The 19,594-nt window shown below is 39.8% G+C and overlaps 2 pseudogenes; one reads left to right on the forward strand and one right to left on the reverse strand.

Moving 5' to 3' along the window:
- Window positions 1-428: 428 nt before the first annotated feature.
- Window positions 429-1,861, forward strand: LOC124077218 (actin-3-like; annotated as a pseudogene).
- An 898-nt stretch (window positions 1,862-2,759) lies between these two features.
- LOC124077219 (protein ITPRID2-like) lies at window positions 2,760-5,558 on the reverse strand (annotated as a pseudogene).
- Between the last annotated feature and the right edge of the window lie 14,036 nt (window positions 5,559-19,594).

The raw sequence follows: 19,594 nt of genomic DNA on the forward strand, positions 1-19,594 counted from the left end.
TATATGTTCAGTATAGATGCAATTTTAAAATATATATATATTTTTATGTACTGCAGGTAGAATACAGAGCACAAGATATGTGGCGATGGTTAACTGAGAGTTCTTCTGGGCTCCTGGATTATGAAATTCACTCTTGCACTGATCATGGAGAGCATTTCTGGGCAAAGAAAAGGTAATGCAAAAGGAGATGTAATAAAGGATACTTGTAAAGTGGGTACTTTATGTGGTTTCCTTCACTTTTACTTCATAACAAAATAAGTAAAATTTGTTTTTATAGTTAAAAATTCTAAGATTCAAAAAAACATATTATTACTATGGCAGTATGTTATTAACATACAAACGTCAATAGCAATGCTATTGTATATATGTTGCATATACGTGTAACATATATACAATAGCAGAAACAGTGAGAATGCATTATCTTCGTCATGCGCTGGCCCAAGCTCCATGTCCTCCTGCAGCTCTGCAATCACAAGGTGTCGCGACCCCTTGCCCGCAAGGAAGACGCAACTCGAGAATCTTCTTTCAACAGTTTATTCAGGTCCCTGGATATTTCTTCTTCTCTCTCTCGGGTGCCCCTCCCAGCCTTAATAAAGCATCCCAAGCCCCAATGCAAAGCTGCCGCGTGGAACTTTCTCACAGGGTGGTGAAAAATCATGTGCCGACTTTCCCAGATAAGAAGTTGTTTGTCACAGACCACAGCGGAGCCAGCGCCATCTTGTAATGGCGACCATAATCTGCAGAAACGGCAGAAGCGGCTCACCACAACAAGGGAAGAAGAAATCACTAAGCTCATCACTGACAATGGCTCCAGCATGTGCAAAGCTGGCTTTGCTGGCAATGACGCCCTCAGGGCTATGTTCCCCTCCATCACCGGGCGTCTCCAGCACTAGGGTATGATGGTGGACAGGCCCAGAGCAAGCTCAGCATCCTGACCCTGAAGTACCCCATGGAGCACAGCATTGTCACCAACTGGGATGACATGGAGAAGATCTGGCACCACACCTTCTACTATGAGCTGCATATGGCCCATGAGGAGCACGGGGTGCTGTTGACTGAGGCACCCCTGAACCTCAAGGCCAACAGAGAGAAGATGACTCAGATCATGTTAGAGACCTTCAACACACTGGCATATATGTGGCCATCCAGTTCGTGCTGTCCCTGTATGCCTCTGGGTGCACCACTGACATTGTTATGGACTCTGGTAACTGGGTCACCCCCATAATGCTCATCTGTGAGGGCTATGCCCTTCCCCATACCATCCTGCGTCTGGACCTGGCTGGTCAGGACCTGACAGACTACCTCATGAAGATTCTGACAGAACATAGCTATAGCTTCACCACCAGAGCAGAGCAGGAGATCATGTGTTACATCAAGGAAAAGCTGTGCTATGTTGTCCTGGACTTCAAGAAGGAGTTGGCCACTGCTTCATCCTCTTCCTCCCTGAGAAGAGCTATGAGCTGCCCCACAGGAAGGTGATCACCATTGGTAATGAGTGGTCCTGGTGTCCAGAGGCAGTCTTCCAGCCCTCTTTCCTGGGTATGGAATCCTCTGGCATCCACAAGACCATCTTCAACTCCATTATGAAGTGTGATATCAACATCTGCAATGACCTCTATGCCAACATTGTGCTGTCTGGTGGCTCCACCATTTATCCAGGCATCACTGGCAGGATGCAGAAGATCACAGTCTGGCACCCAGCACCGTGAAGATCAAGATTATTGCTCCCCCTGAGCACAAGTACTCTGTGTGGATTGGCAGCTCCATCCTGCCCTCACATTCTACTTTTTAGCAGCTGTGGATAAACAAGCAGGAGTGCACTGAGTTAGGCCCTTCCATTTTCCACCGCAAATGCTTCTAGATGGACTGAGAAGGTTCTGGGCACCTACTGCATAAACAGATTATTATTGTTGTTGTTGTTACTTTTCACATTTATTTAACACATATAAGCTAAATAGGAAACCATTTTTCTTTTTCTTTCATAAAAACAAAGAGTTTTGACTGGCTAAAACCGAATTCAAATAATTTATATATGAGGAGAACAAATCTAAATTACTTCCATTTGGAAAAAACAAGAAACCAGCGTATTAATTTCTACCCATTCAAGTCAGAGGCCCCATTATTTTGACAATATTATGTAGCCTAAAACACAGAAGAAGAAACATCTCCTTATAAGAAATCTGGACAATGCAAAAGTACATAGCATTTAACATAAGGCAAATTTCCAAAAGAAAAATAATATGTAAGCTGTAATAAAATTAAATTTGTTTGGGGTAAAGCAATGAAGTTTACAGTGTGAGAACATTGAGCAGTTGTAGGTAATTCTAACCTACTGCTATCAGTAGCCTCTTCAAGAATTAAGAGCAATTTTTACAACAGAACAGTTTGTTTTCTTGGAAGTGACACTAATTAACAGCAGTGAAGGAAAAATCATTGGTTGCTTCAAGCTCTCATAAAATGAATCAGTTATTGCATAGTAAATACCTCAGAGAGGATAGTGTTGTAAGAAGCTAGTCTGAAGAAGTATGTTATTTATAAACTGGATAAGTCTGGAAGCCTTCAAGTTTTATAATTAATTCTACATAGAGAATCAATTGGAAAAATATCAACATACAAATAAATATTAGGCCTTTCCAAATTGCTACAGTTTTGAGAGATTAAAAAAATAAATAATCAGCATAGTGCCTAGTTTCTATGTATATTTTTTGGAAAGATACACAGAGGGGAAATACATAGCACATTGTATATAGTAGCCCAGCTCAGCAGACAGTATCTTCTGAAGTACAGATAACACCTCCACCAGTGTATATCATTGATAACACAAATAGTCATAACTATAGGATCCATGCCAACCTAAAAATTTCACTTAATGATTATCTTGCTTAGGATTAGATGCTGTACTTGAAGATACTGCTGCTAAAAGTCAACTTACAATTTCCCTTCTGATTTCCCCAACAATTGACTCTTTAATCTCCCACATGACTTGCTGCAACTTGTTCTGCTCCACATTTCTATGCATTTCTTCAGGAATTAGGGGGAGTTTTCCAGACCCTTCTTCCACTTCAGAGTTAGGTCCTACAACCCATGAGGCTTCTTCTTTGGCTACTCCAACTTCTTCAGAACTCTCCAACTCTGGAGGCATCTGCACAGAGTCGGAAGGCACTCCAGTTCTTCTGTTAGCATGAGAGGGACCAGAACACACAGAAGATGACTCTGATTATCTACCACAACCTGCGCAAGCAGTGGAGTCAGGGTTGCTCTGCATGAATTGTGCTGGCAACTGAAAGACCACACAAACACAGAAATACCTTTTTTGGGGGTCAGGGATGGCTCTGAGACCTAAGCTCCCACACTGGAGGAAAGAGGAGCAAAAGAGGCAAGAGAGTGAGTGCACCCTAAACCCCTGTTTTTATTTAGGGGAAAGACATTTGATAGAAAAGTCTACCCAAATAAGGCAAAGGATTGTGTTACAGCAAACACAGGGGTGTAGCCCAATCCCAGAGCTGTACTTTCTTGCCAAGAGAAGGTGAAGCCCACCTGTCTCGCACTGTGTGCAATGCCAGCTCCACACTCCCATTACTCAAGGCTAAGGGGGCGTGCTCAGCTCCTGTTCAGGGCAGCCCCCCACCCCCACCCCGACATCTGATGTTGAGTAGGAGAAAACTGATTCTGAGCTTTCTCCAGTAGGGAGTTCATATCCCACTTCTCCAAGTTCCAGGCCCAATTCAGACTTCAAGTACAACTGTTCTCATATCAGTTCAGTGACTGGTTCCATTACATAAAGTGGAGAAGGAAATGACAAGTTATCAGGGCTTCTACTGCCACACATTCAAACAAGTGCTGAGGAGTGGAAAGGAGAAGACACCTGCACAGCCTGAAGCTGTCCATTCAGGTCCAACAAGCAGTCCTGAAGTTCCATTCGGATTGAATTTCTCAAACCCTGCAGCTGATCAACTTCATATCTTTCCTCCTCAGTTATGTGGTGACTTAAACCTTGGTTTGCTGATGCAGCAATGCCAACTCTAAATCCATCATTTGTGTTCTAAACAAATTCAGGCTTCTCCTCATTACTTGAAGCTCCTGAAAAGTATTTTCATAAAGATGTAGAACAGATGATTTCTAAGTACTACATGGAAGAGCAGCAAAATCAGGTCCTCTCATCACAGGGTACCATGAAATTTTCTGCAGTGAGTTTCTAATATCATGCAACACTCTTTGAAACTGCATTTCTATGGCAGAAGGAGGATTCACAGAGCACACTCAGTAAGGGTAGGCAACGTATCTGGGTGAGTAAGGACACCTGATAGGTGAGGCAAAGGCACTGCAGATGGTACCTGAGATGTTGGGAAAACTGTGTGCTCAGAGTTCTCATGTGCTCACACAGGGGCCTTTCCTGCCCCTGAGAGTAGACAGAGTGAAGGGAGAGGTGGACTGAGATATCTATGCTGGGATGAATTGTGAACAGGCAGGAGTCCTTCCATGATGGCATTACTCCAACCTGGTCACCTCACTCTGGGTGGTTTCTTCTTTCTTCAGATGATGAAGAGATGAAAATGGTAGATTTAACCAAAGACTGACTGTCATGCTCAGTCACCACTTTATCCCCTTCCTGTTCCTCTTTGGGTGTGTATTTATTAGCTGAAGGAAGGTGGGCTGTAGCTGGTCTTTTTCCCTGGTGACAACTGGACATTGACAGAGGACACAACCCTTACTGGGCTCAATAAAGTTGCTGGTAAAGACTGAGACCTTCTTGGAGGATAGCCAGCTTTTGCAAGCAAGTATCTTTGTTTTAAAAAAGATCTTTTGATTTTATCAGGTTACGCCCTAATCTTTGATTAGACAGAGTTACAAACTTTCATTTATGCTCTTTGCAAAGCTATATTAAATCTGTCCACAGAAGAAGGAGGCCCTACTGTATTTTCAGAGCTCGTATCACTGCATTTTGCTTCAATGGAAGCCAGCAGTTTCAGAATATGGTGTGTGGTGTACTGGGCAAATTCACATCACTTTCACCACTTGTTTCCCTCATGAGCTCTACTGTTTGTGCTGAAGACAAATCCTCTTCTGTTTTGGTACTTTCAGCAATGTGATCCTCTGGACTACAGATGGACTGCATATTTCCGGTATTCTCAACAGTCCCACATTCAGCAACTGTTGCTGCCCTGGGTCTTCCTTCCTGAAGAGGGGTAAGAGATTCCTCCTCTGACTCATTGAAATAAGGTTGATCTTGCACTGTTGATGTAACAAGGTCCTCACCAAATGATGTGACTGTTGTCTCACTGTCACAACTATCGGCACTATTCCCCATGGCTTGCAGGGACTCATGAGTGGAATCTTTGGCAAAACCATTGCTATCAGAATGCTGACTTGCAAGTACATAGCAGATGATCTCTTCTGGACTTAGAGAGACCTAGCTCATAAGTGGACAGAACATGAGGAGCTTCTCCCTCTATACTCTGAACATCTTCCATTTCAAAGGAGTCCTTCTGCTATGTCATTATATTTCTTATGGATGGGATCATCAGTGGAGCACAAGGCTCTTTTTCAAGTGCAGACATAGGGACATTTTACAGCTCACTGTGTTTGGACATGTTGAAATCACCACCTGAATCTTTGAAGCTTGTATCTGATGTCAGCACTGGGTCGTAGAACTTGTTGCTGATTTGGACCTTGTATTCAAGTTCATTGTTCCCTTGGTCTATGTTTAACGCCCTGGGCATGTCTTTGATTTAAGCCCTTAGTCCATGTGGCTTGGTCACCTGGTGCCTGAGGTGAAAGCATGCATACAGGAGAAAAGTCCGTGGCTTAGAGAATCTGAGACCACAGCAGTGATCTCTGCAGGGTATTGATGTGTCCGGTGACAGATTGTTACAGGATTGCTTGAGCTGGCAAGAATTCCTGGATTAGTTGACACTTCTTGCTGGTCTAATGGGGTGGGAAAGTCCCAGCCTTAGGGCCTTGTTTCCATTCTCACCAATGTTTTCCCGCCTGCCCACCATTGGTTATTACTTGCCTTGAGTTGGAAACGGGTTGCATTTACACCTGTAAATTTATTCATTTTAAATTATGTAAGTTTTTTTGTGTGTATATATTCAAATATTTACGAGATGACAAATTTTTGGTTTTCTACTATTATATGAGTTTCCTCAATATACAAAACCTACAAAGATTATATATTGAAAGAGAAAAGACAGTGACCAAAGGAACAAAGGAAAATTTAGAGACAGTTCAACACATATGTAATGTTGCTAGATGTCAAAAGTTGTGGGAGGAAGAGAAATATTCAATATGTTAAACTAGAAAATGAGCTATAAGTAGGAAAAACAGATGTAATCTTCTAATTCATACCGTATACAAAGTCATTGCCAGCTTAAGTGACTGCCTATCTGCCCTGGAGTTGAGTACCAAAACTGCTATCTGCAGTATAAAATTATAAGTTCAACCATATTAAAATGAAGCACTCTGTCACGACCCCTTGCCCGCAAGGAAGACGCAACTCAGGAATCTTCTTTCAGCAGTTTATTCAGGCCCTTGATATTTCTTCTTCTCTCCCTCGGATACCCCTCCCAGCCTTAATAAAGCATCTCAAGCCCCAATGCGAAGCTGCCACGTGGAGCTTTCTCATAGGGTGATGAAAAACCATGCGCCAACTCTCCCAAATAAGGAGTTGTTTGTCACAGACCACAGCGGAGCCAGTGCCATCTTGTAATGGCGACCATAGTCTGCAGAAACGGCAGAAGCGGCTCACCACAGTTCCCCCTTTCTGTTTTCTTAAAACAATACAGGCAAGAGTAGAGGTCCTATCCCACTGTGCAGAAGTGGCTGCATAGTATGGCTCAGTCCTAAGGAGGGCCCTTCCCCAGATCTGAAGCCATATCAGCCGATGCCTTTTTTCGTGGGGCGGGGCGTGGACGCGTCTAACCCGCATGCAATAGGACATGCTCTCCTTGAGGTCCACGTCAAGGATCACTCAAGTGCAGTGCCTTGCCTCGCATCCTGTATCGTGACGATGGTGGACGAAGGGGGATAGCTGAGGCTGAACTGTGGCTGTTTATAACGACAAACAAGTTGACAGCACCCTGAAAGAAAGGCACGGACTTTAAGGCGATAGAAAAACACTAGTGTGGAAACCCATCTGCGTGCAATGGCAGTAAGACCGGCAGAGTGCAAGGGCTTTCCAACACTAAGAGAATAACAAGGAAAGTCATGTCGATCCCAGTGCAATGTTATAATAACTTGGGGTGTAACGACCATGTCAAAGGTTTACTGTTTAAGATGCGCAAGCCATACTTGAGGTGAGTTGCCATTTTCTAAAGCTGCAAGAGCTTGTATGATCATAGCCTTATCGTGAGCACTGCGGGCCTTAAGGCGACAGAGAAACCACAAACAGAGGAACATACCGAAGCAACACATTGCACCAAAAATGCCTACCCCCACCCACTCTTTGAAGAAGGAAAAAGCAGAAGATATCCAATCGGTGAATTGACCCAAAGTCACAGGATTGACACGAGTACTGTTCAAAACAGCTATCTGGGTTAGTTGAGACTGGATCATGTCTTCCGCTGCCATGGACCAATTTCCGGCCAAATATTCGCCAATGATGCGGGAGGCATTCCTGGAATCATTAAATCTGACAGAGGTTATGCATAAATGTGCACGTTGGTCAACACAACCCAAAAGCACCAAGTCAGCCAATTCTTCTACCTGAGCTTGGAGTAAATCTATTCTTTGGTTGGCAGCTAAAATCCCTGACAAAATATGTTGATTGATTGTATTTTGGGATTCAAGTATGGTGGAAGTTTGTTGAACAACTTGATTAATGGTGGCAGCAGTTTGTACTTGACTGGCCATGGCCACTCCGGCCGTAACCGCTGCAGCAGCAGACACTGCCACAGCTGTCACTATAGCTGCCATAATTCCAAAATCCCTGCGGACTCTAAGTAGCTCTACAATGGGGAATTTATCTGGGTCCGCAGTGACTGGGATTGGGACAAAATTTGGAATTTTCATAACCACTGCTACAGTCCAAGAAACATTCCAACACTAAGATAAGAGACAGGTAACATTAGAACAATCCAGCATCCCCGACGAGGTGTCATTAGCCAAAAGGAACAAGAACGGGGATTGGACACAGACCATTGCAGGGGGCAATGTGGCATTATATAGCAGAGAGTTGAACGAAACAGATGTAAGTCTATTACCTCGTTCACTCTCCCTAACAGTGCCAGAAACATTAGCCAGCCAGCTTTTGGCTCCCAGCAATTGAGCCAATGCAGAAATATCGGCTGAAGCCCCCTTCTCATTGGAAATCAGCCATTGAAACCAGGACCAACCTACTCCTGTAGAGGAGTTGGCACTGTTGTTAAAGTTATAAACATGCCTCTTAAGAGAGGGGGAAAGGGAGAAACCTTTAGCAACTTGATGTTTCTCCCAAGAATGATCCTGACAAGGCGTAAATGTTGGGGGGAAACCAAGATTAGGGGTACAGTAAGGGGAGGCCTTGAAATGAGTGGCATTGTAAGTACTATTAGAAGAAGGAGGCACTGGGATTAGTACCTTGGAGATAATAGCCAAGTTCAGGCTTATTGCCAATAAATTCTTACAACCATCACTCCTTTAAACCTTGGTTATTCTAGTAGGTTTGTAGTTGTATCCACTGTGAATTTTGCTTGCCTTTTCCTCCTGACTATGAGGCCAAGCACCCTTTCAATGCTGACATGCATTTTTATTTATTTTCTTCTGTGAAGTGTCTATTCAAATCCCTTGCAGCTTTTTAAAATATTAGGTTGTTTGATTCCTATTATTGGATTCTGACAGTTCTTCATATATACTTTTGTTATTGGCAAGTATTTTCTCCAGTCCATGGCTACTGTTTTTATTCTCTTAATCAAATGCTTCTGCCAAAGAGCAGAATCATTAATTTTGGTAAATTCCAATTTATGGAATTACTTTATTTTATATTTTATGATCTTGGAGTCTTATATAAGAAATATTTGCTTAATTCAAGATCACAAAAAAATTCCATGTTTCTTCTAAAATTAATATTGTTTTAGCTTTAATATTTATTTTGAGCCAATTTTTGTAAGAAGTTTGAGGTATGAGTCAAATTTTTAATTATTTTTTGTTTGGTTGGTTGCTTGGTTGACTTTTTGCCTTTTTTTTTTTTCAATACAAACCACACTGTTCCAATACTACCAATTGTACTTTTGAACACAATTCCTTCTCTAAATGCATTTTGCTAAAATGCATTTACCTTTTAATAAGCTTCAAAAACAAAGAGTATAATCTTCCAATATAATTCTTTCCATAGTAGTTTTAAGTGTTCTCAATCTTTTCCTTTTCTATGTGATTCATAGAATCAGCTTGTAAATTCTGCACCAGTCTGCTGTGTTTTGATTGAGATGCATTGAACATATAGAGTAAATAGAAGACAACTGACATCTTAAAAATATTGAGTATTTTAACCATCATGGTTTATTTTTCTATTTATTTAGATCTTTAATTTCCCTCAGTCATGTGTTGCAGTTTTCAATGTACAGATCTTGTGTGTGTTTTGTAAAAGTTAGCCCTACATATTTTATATTTTTTATGCTTTCTTGAATGACATAATTTTTATTCCTATTTATGAATGTTCACTACTACCATATTGTAAAATTGATTTTTATGTGTATGTTGATCTTGATTCCTGTAACATCGCTAAATACACTTATTGCTTTTAGAAGTTTTTAAAAGACTTAATCTGAGGAACTGCACAGTGGTAGAATGCTTACCTAGCATGTGTGAAGCACTGGGTTTGATTCTCAGCACCACATGAACATAAATAAATAAAATAAAGGTATAAAAAATACAATAACAAAAAAAGATTCAATCTGATTTTTTATATAAATGATCATGCTAATTTTATTGTTTTTCTTTCCTATTTGTATGATTTGTATTGTTTTTTTTCCCTTTTCACTGAGTGCATTGACAGACCCTTTAGTAGCAAACTGAATAGAAATAGAATGTACATGACCCTTTTTTTTCCTGAGGATATGGTTAAGTATACAAAGTACTATGTTTCTATGTTTTTAATAGATACCCTGTGTGAGGTTGAGGAACTTTCCTTCAATTCCTAGTTTGCTAAAACTTTTAAACAGAAATGGATATTGGGTTATAATGAAATTTTTTTTTACATTTATTGAGGTCATTTTATGAATATATATTACATATATATATAATTTGAGATTATTAATATGGGAAGTTATATTGATCAGTTTTGGAATGTTAAATTAACATTGCATCTCTATGTAAAACTTTGTAATAATAATTAAACTTTTCATATATTCTTGAATTTTCTTTGCCAAGTTTTGCTTAGAATTTTTGCATTCACAATCATTAGGGAGCTGGGGTTGTGGCTCAGTGGTAGAATGTTGGCCTGGCATGTGTGAGGTACTGGGTTTGATTCTCAGCACAACATGTAAATTAACAAATAAAGGTTCATTGACAACTAAAAATAAATTAATAAATAAATGAAACAGTTTAAAAAGAGAAGATTAGGACTGGAGTTGTGGCTAGGCAGTAGAGCGCTCTCCTAGCACATGAAAGGCCCTGGGTTTGATCTTCAGCACCACATAAAAATAAATAAATAAAATAAAGGTATTGTGTCCAACTACAACTAAAAAATAAATATTTAAAAAAAATATCATGGGGTGGGACTCATTAGGGATCTCATTTTGTCCTATTCTTCTCTTGTAATGTCCTTTCCTGATTTTTTTTTTTAATGAAAATACTGGGCTCATTAAATGAGTTGAAAAACAGTCGCTCTTCTTCAGCTTTCTTTAGAATTGTGTGTATAATTGCATCACATCTTCCTTTAATAATTGGAATTCAATATTGCTGCCACTTGAAATTGGATTCCTCTTCATGAGTGAGCTTTTGTTGTTTAATAACTTTCGAAGAATTTATTCATTTTATCATAGTTATCAAATGTATTAGCATAAAGTAATTCATAATATTTTCTGGTACTTCTTTTTTAACTTTTCTTTTTTTGAGAGGACCAAACTCGATATTGAACCCAGAGGCGCTTAACCACTGAGTCACATCCCTAGTCCTTTTCATTTTTTATTTCAAAACAGGGTCTTACTAAGTTGCTTAGGGCTTCATTGAATTATAGACTTGGTCTCAAACTTACCATCCCCCTGTCTCAGTCTCCTGAGCCGCTGGGATTACAAGCATGTGCATGGCTTTTCTTTTAATATCTGTAGAATATTTACAGATAAAATATTTCTCATTCCTGATATTGGTGATTTGTGTCCATTCTTAAATTTCCTTGTCATTTTTCTAGAGATTTATTAAGATTACTATATTTCTTCAAGAGCCAAATTTGTTTTTATAGATTTCCTCCATTTTTGGAAGTGTTTTATTTACTTGATTTCTATGCTGATATTTCTTTTTTTTAGTTTTATTGGTTGTTCAAAACATTACAAAGCTCATGACATATCATCTTTCATACATTGGATTCAAGTGAGTTATGAACTCCCATTTTTACCCCAAATACAAATTGCAGAATCACATCAGTTAAACATTCACATTTTTACATAATGCCATATTTGTGACTGTTGTATTCTGCTGCCTTTCCTATCCCCTACTATCCCCCCTCCCCTCCCCTCCCATCTTCCCTCTCTACCTCATCTGTAAAAAGTTCTCTCCCTTGTTTCCCCCCCTTCCCCCTCACAACCTCTTATATGTGATTTCATATAACATTGAGTGTTTCCTTCCGTTTCCATGCAATTTCCCTTCTCTCTCCCTTTCCCTCCCACCACTCGTCTCTGTTTAATGTTAATCTTTTCCTCATGCTCTTCCTCCTTGCTCAGTTCTTAGTTGCTCTCCTTAAATCAAAGAAGACATTTGGTATTTGTTTTTTTAAGGATTGGCTAGCTTCACTTAGCATAATCTGCTCTAATGCCATCCATTTCCCTGCAAATTCCATGATTTTGTCATTTTTTAGTGCTGCGTAATACTCCATTGTGTATAAATGCCACATTTTTTTATCCATTCATCTATTGAAGGGCATCTAGGTTGGTTCCACAGTCTTGCTATTGTGAATTGTGCTGCTATGATCATTGATGTAGCAGTATCCCTATAGTACGCTCTTTTAAGGTCCTCAGGGAATAGTTCAAGAAGGGCAATAGCTGGGTCAAATGGTGGTTCCATTCCCAGCTTTCCCAGGAATCTCCATACTGCTTTCCATATTGGCCGCACCAATTTGCAGTCCCACCAGCAATGTACAAGTGTGCCCTTTTCCCCACATCCTCGCCAGCACTTATTGTAGTTTGACTTCATAATGGCTGCCAATCTTACTGGAGTGAGATGGTATCTTAGGGTGGTTTTGATTTGCATTTCTCTGACTGCTAGAGATGGTGAGCATTTTTTCATGTACTTGTTGATTCATTATATATCCTCCTCTGAGAAGTGTCTGTTCAGGTCCTTGGCCCATTTGTTGATTGGGTTGTTTGTTTTCTTATTGCTTAATTTTTTCAGTTCTTTGTATACTCTGGATATTAGGGCTCTATCTGAAGTGTGAGGAGTAAAGATTTGTTCCCAGGATGTAGGGTCCCTATTTACCTCTCTTATTGTTTCTCTTCCTGAGAAAAAACTTTTTAGTTTAAGTAAGTCCCATTTGTTGATTCTGGTTTTTAACTCTTGTGCTATGGGCGTCCTATTAAGGAATTTGGAGCCCGACCCCACAATATGTAGATCGTAGCCAACTTTTTCTTCTATCAGACGGCGTGTCTCTGATTTGATATCAAGCTCCTTGATCCATTTTGAGTTAACTTTTGTGCATGGCGAGAGAAAGGGGTTCAGCTTCATTTTGTTGCACATGGATTTCCAGTTTTCCCAGCACCATTTGTTGAAGATGCTATCCTTCCTCCATTGCATGCTTTTAGCCACTTTATCAAATATAAGAAAGTTGTAATTTTGTGGATTGGTCTCTGTGTCCTCTATTCTGTGCCATTGGTCCATCTGCCTGTTTTGGTATCAGTACCATGCTGTTTTTATTACTATTGCTCTGTAGTATAGTTTGAAATCTGGTATCGCTATACCTCCAGATTCACACTTCCTGCTTAGAATTGCTTTTGCTATTCTGGGTCTTTTGTTTTTCCATATGAGTTTCATGATTGCTTTCTCTATTTCTACAAGAAATGCTGTTGGGATTTTGATTGGCATCACATTAAACCTATAGAGAACTTTGGGTAATATCGCCATTTTGATGATGTTAGTTCTGTCTATCCATGAACAAGGTACATTTTTCCATCTTCTAAGATCTTTTTCTATCTCTCTCTTTAGGGTTCTGTAGTTTTCATTGTATAAATCTTTCACCTCTTTTTTTAGGTTGATTCCCAAGTATTTTATTTTATTTTTTGAGGATATTGTGAATGGAGTGGTTTTCCTCATTTCCATTTCAGAAGTTTTGTCGCTGATATACAGGAATGCCTTTGATTTATGCGTGTTGATTTTATATCCTGCCACTTTGCTGAATTCATTTATTAACTCTAGCAATTTCTTTGTAGACCCTTTTGGGTCTGTTAGATATATTATCATATCATCCGCAAATAGTGATAATTTAAGTTCTTCTTTTCCTATTTTTATGCCTTTAATTTCTTTTGTCTGTCTAATTGCTCTGGCTAGTATTTCAAGAACTAAATTGAATAGAAGTGGTGGGAGAGGGCATCCCTGACTTGTTCCAGATTTTGGAGGGAATGCCTTCAGTTTTTCTCCATTTAGAATGATGCTAGCTTTAGGCTTAGCATAGATAGCTTTTACAATGTTGAGGTAAGTTCCTGTTATCCCTAGTTTTTTTCTAGTGTTTTGAACATAAAGGGATGCTGTATTTTGTCAAATGCTTTTTCTGCATCTATCGAGATGATCATATGGTTCTTATCTTTAAGTCTATTGATGTGGTGAATAACATTTATTGATTTCTATATATTGAACCAGCCTTGCATCCCAGGGATGAATCCTACTTGATCATGGTGCACAATTTTTTTATATGCTTTTGTATTCGATTCGCCAGGATTTTATTGAGAATTTTTGTATCTAAGTTAATTAGAGATATTGGTCTGTAGTTTTATTTCTTTGAAGTGTCTTTTTCTGGTTTCAGGAACAGGGCAATGTTGGCCTCATAGAATGAATTTGGAAGAGCTCCTTCTTTTTCTATTTCTTGAAATAGCTTGAAAAGTATTGGTATTAATTCTTCTTTGAAGGTTTTGTAAAACTCCGCTGTATACCCATCCGGTCCAGGGCTTTTCTTGGTTGGTAGTCTTTTGATGGCTTCTTCTATTTCTTCCTTTGTTATTGGTCTGTTTAAATTGTGTGTGTCTTCCTGACTCAATCTGGGCAGATCATATGACTTAAGAAATTTATCGATATCTTCACTATCTTCTATTTTATTGGAATATAGGGTTTCAAAATACTGTCTAATTATCTTCTGTATTTCTGTAGTGTCTGTTGTGATATTGCCTTTTTCATCCCGTAAGTTAGTAATTTGAGTTCTCTCTCTTCTTCTCTTTGTTAGCATGGCTAAGGGTCTGTCGATCTTATTTATTTTTTCAAAGAACCAACTTTTAGTTTTATCAATTTTTTCAATAGTTTTTTTTTGTTTCAATTTTGTTGATTTCCACTCTGATTTTAATTATTTCTTGTCTTCTACTACATTTGCTGTTGTTTTGCTCTTCCTTTTCTAGGGTTTTAAGATGCAGTGTGAGTTCATTTATTCGTTGTTTTTTTATTTTTTTGAGGAATGAACTCCAGGAAAAGAATTTCCCTCTTAAAACTGCTTTCTTTGTGTCCCATAGATTCCAGTATGTTGTGTCTGTATTTTCGTTTATCTCTAAGAATTTTTTTATTTCCTCCTTTATGTCTTCTGTAACCCATTGATCATTCAGTAACATATTGTTCATTTTCCAGGTGATGCAGGATTTTTCCTTCCTTCTTTTATCATTGATTTCCAGTTTCATTCCATTATGATCAGATATGGTGCATGGTATTATCTCTACAGCTTTGCATTTACTGATAGTTGCCCTATGGCATAATATATGGTCTATCGTTGAGTAGGATTTATGTGCTGCTGAGAAGAACGTGTATCCACTTGATGATGGTTGATATATTCTATATATGTCGGTTAAGTCTAGGTTATTGATTGCATTATTGAGTTCTATAGTTTCTTTATTCAGCTTTTGTCTAGAGGATCTGTCTAATGGCGAGAGCAGTGTGTTGAAGTCACCCATAATTATTGTGTTGTGGTCTATTTGACTCTTGAACTTGAGGAGAGTTTGTTTTATGAACGTTGCAGCACCATTGTTTGGTGCATACAAATTGATAATTGTTATGTCTTGTTGGTGGATGGTTCCTTTTAACAGTATATAGTGTCCTTCTTTATCCCTTTTGATTAACTTAGGTTTGAAGTTGATTTTATTCGATATGAGTATGGCCACTCCTGCTTGCTTCCGAGGACCATGTGAGTGGTATGATTTTTCCCAACCTTTCACCTTCAGCCTTTGTATGTCTTTTCCTATCATATGAGTCTCCTGAAGGCAGCATATTGTTGGATTTGTTTTTTTGATCCAGGTTACCAGCCTATGTCTCTTGATTGGTAAATTTAAGCCATTAACATTTAAGGTTACAATTGAAATGTGGTTTGTACTTCCAGTCATGTTTATTTATTTATTTATTTTAGTTTGGCTAGTTTTTCCTCTTTGGTTATTTTTCTCCACCTTTACTGAGATACCTCCCACTGTTAGTTTTGGACGCCATTTTTCAATTCCTCTTCTTGTAGTATTTTGCTCAAAATGCTTTGCAGTGCTGGTTTTCTGGCTGCGAATTCTTTTAGCTTTTGTTTATCATGAAATATTTTAATTTCATTGTCAAATCTGAAGCTTAATTTTGCTGGATACAGTATTCTTGGTTAGAGTCCATTATTTTTCAGCGTTTGAAATACGTTGTTCCAGGATCTTCTCGCTTTCAAAGTCTGTGATGAAAAATCAGTAGTTAACCTAATTGGTTTATCCCTGAATGTAATCTGCCTCCTTTCTCTCGTAGCTTTTAATATTCTCTCCTGGTTCTGTATGTTGGCTATCTTCATAATCATATGTCTTAGAGTACTATTGGTCTTAGAGTACTATTGGTCTATTATGGTTTTGAATGTTTGGGGTCCTGTAGGCTTCCAGGATTTGGCAATCCATTCCATCTTTCATCTCTGGGAAGTTTTCTAGGATTATTTCATTTAATAGGTTGTCCATTCCTTTGGTTTGAACCTCTATACCTTCTTCTATCCCAATGACTCTCAAGTTTGGTTTTTTTATGATATCCCATAACTCTTGGATAGATTGCTCGTGAGATTTAAGCATCCTTTCTGTGTTGGCTACATTCTTTTCAACTTGATAAACTATGTCTTCATTATATGATGTTCTGATTTCTACTTGATCTAATCTATTTGTAATATTCTCATTAGAGTTTTTAATTTGGTCTATGATTTCCTGCATTTCTAGGATTACTGTTTTTTTTTTTAAATCTCTATCTCCTGGTAAAGCTCGTTCTTTGCAGTTTGAATTTGTTTGTTTAATTCGTTTTCAAAATATACTTTCATTGCTTGGACTTGCTGTCTCATGTCTTCTGTAATGTTCCGTTCCATCTGAGTTAGGTATGCCCTGAGTTCTTTCCCTGTCCATGTTTCTGATGCTTCTAGGTCCTCCTGTAGATTTAATTTGTCCTGCATTGTTTTTAATCGTTTTTTCCCTTGTTTTTTCATGTTGTTTACATTGCTTTCCAGCTCTGTTTGACTGCTGTGTAACTGCTTTCTCCTATAAATTTTTTTGGTTTTGTATATCTCTGTCGTCTCTCATTTGTGGTGGGAGATTCTGCCTAGAAATGTTGGGCTTTATTGTACTTTAAAGCTGATTCATTCAATTCATAAAAGGCTTCTGGGTTCTGTATGCATACAGTGATTTGTTGTTTGTTCTTAGGACTATATGTTTAGGTTAGGTGCTATGATGGTATGAAGGTTAGTATGTCTTGGCTACTTTAGAAGATTGCTCTACTGAAGGGGGATACTAACAGGCGATTGGATCAGGATGTTGGTAGTAGCTAGGTATTTAGCAGCCCTATAGACAGCCTCGAAACATTCACCTATTTGCATTTAGACAATTACACGTAATGGAAGACGTAATGCTTGGGATGAAAGTTGGGGAGTAGGGGAAGGAAGGTGCTCTTAAAAAGAAAGAAGGAGAGAGATAGATAGATTAGAGGAGAATGAAAAGAACAACAAAACTTGAAATGGGGAAAGAAAGAAAGAAGGGAAAGGGGAGACAGGAACAGAGAGAGAAGAGGAAAAAAAATTGAAGTCTTAGAGATCCATTTTCTTCTCTTCCAGTAGGCGGAGCTGTGCCCTCCGAGTGGAGCTTCTGCCCTCTGCGTGCCAATAGCAATCCCTGTAAGGCGGCTCCTGGAAGACTCTCAGTCTTGTCAGTCCAGCGCCGTTTCACTTCTCCCGCCCTTCCCCCCCTTCCTCCTTTCAGCCAACCAGCCAGGTCCTGTTCACCAGAAGCGGTTCCCCAGAGATCTAGTTACACTTGCAGCCTCACCGCGCTTCCCATTTAAGCCCCAGTGCTGTGGTAAACTGGCGGATAAGACCTTGGGAGTCGCCACTGGTGATATGGGGGGTTGGGGTTCAGGAATCCCCTCTGCTTCCCTACAGACATGTCCCCGGAGAGATCCCTGAGGTTTCCTGGCAGCTTGTATCTGGCTGGAGTAGAAGTCACACACCTGATAAAGTGGATTGCGCTGGGAATGAATTCCGTCCCGAGCTCCGATGACGTCACCTCTCTGCTATGGCGGGCCCCAGGCTCCTTGCCGGAGTGTCCGAAGGGAGGGGTGGGACTCGTCCGTCCCCGGCTGGCCTCAGCTCCCGACTCGCTATTTCATGAAGGTTTGGCTAAAGACCTCTTCCTGCCAAGCTGCGTCTTGGAGTCTAGCCACCCAGTCATGGTGGCTGTGGGTGGGCGGGCAGCCGTGCCTCGGCGCGTGGACAGTGGACAGCGGCTGGCGGATCTGGACCTCTGCATCTCGTGGCAAGGATTCACTCACTCGTCTGAGGCAAACTGTTACTTCCAAAAATCCTAGTAACTCCCGGCCGGTCTCTCTTCAGTGGAATTTTGCTAGGAGATTTTCTGCAAGTAGAATCTAAGCGTTATCTATGCGTCTTTCTGACCCCATCACTGAGGGGGTATTGAAAGCGCTGCCTCTCCGCCCGCCGCCATGTTGGATCCCCCATGATATTTCTTTTTCTCTTTAACGTCATTCATTTCTGGTTTGTTTTCATTTTCTGCTGTGTAAAGGTGTAAATTGAGAACTCTGCTCAGAGCACTTCTTTGCTGACTGGTGCACATGGTCCTATAAACATTCAGTGAGTAGTGCATTAATGGCACCTCACAATTTTTGACATGATGTGTTTTCTTTTTCATGATTTGAAAACACTTTCTAATTTCCTTATTAATTTTGTTTTGTCTTATTGATTATTTAGATGTCTGTTATTTACTTCAATTATTTTCATATTTTCTAGTAATCTTTTTGTTACAGATTTAAAAATAATCAGTGGACAATTTTCATTACAGCTTTATAAATACAAACTAGTTAGATAGATAATACATGCAGTGACATGTATCCACATGTACCCAAGTACTTTCCCCTATGATTTCCATTTTTCATAAGTGTGGTATATTTGCTGCAATTAATGACCCCAAATTGGCACTACATTATTAGCTGTACTCCATAACTTATGTTGTTTCACTCTGAGTTACACAATTATGTGGGTTTTGACAAACATATAATGATATATATCCACCACTAGAGTTTTCAATAGAATGGACTCACCACCCTAAAAGCCCCTATGCTTCACCTATTCATTCTTCCCTCCTCACTTCCTAAGTTCCTGGTAACTATTAATTTTCTAACTCTCTGTACAGATTTACCTTTCCAAAATGTCATATTGTTGGAGTAACTTTCCGTTCACAACTAGTAGCTACAAGCAGCTCAGAGTACTAGGAAAACCTGCACTTGTACAGGCCTGAGAGGAACACCTGCAGGACATGGCGCTCTGTTTAGCGAGGCTTCTGTGAAACCACATCCTCAGGTTAGCATTGCCAAGCTACCAGACTACCAGGTCAGGAAACCGAGGATCAGGTGCTCAGGGTATGAAATCCCCCAACTCATAAAGTCCCCCTCCCTTAGGGACAAAGACCCTTCCAGACAAGGTGCTTATGTGTGATTGGCAGGCATGCCCTACCTGAACCCCGTAAGAGCTGTATGCATTCCAAAAATAAACACCTGGAGGTCGACTGAGGTTGTCACCTGCCAGCTCTCAGTAGCTCCCGGTGTCTATACTTGATTTGATACTGCGTCTCAACCCCCTGTAACTGAGGTAGTCGAGTGACCATCGACCACACCAGTGACCAGGAATGCATACATCATATAGTTGGAACTTTCAAGTATACAGCATTTTCAGATAGTCATCTTTCATTTACCAGTATACATTTATGATCCCTCCATGTCTTTTTATGGA

Source organism: Marmota monax, unplaced genomic scaffold, assembly GCF_021218885.2.
Source record: "Marmota monax isolate L192 unplaced genomic scaffold, Marmota_monax_Labrador192_F-V1.1 WCK01_AAM20220418_F8-fsc00293, whole genome shotgun sequence".
Taxonomy (NCBI): domain Eukaryota; kingdom Metazoa; phylum Chordata; class Mammalia; order Rodentia; family Sciuridae; genus Marmota; species Marmota monax.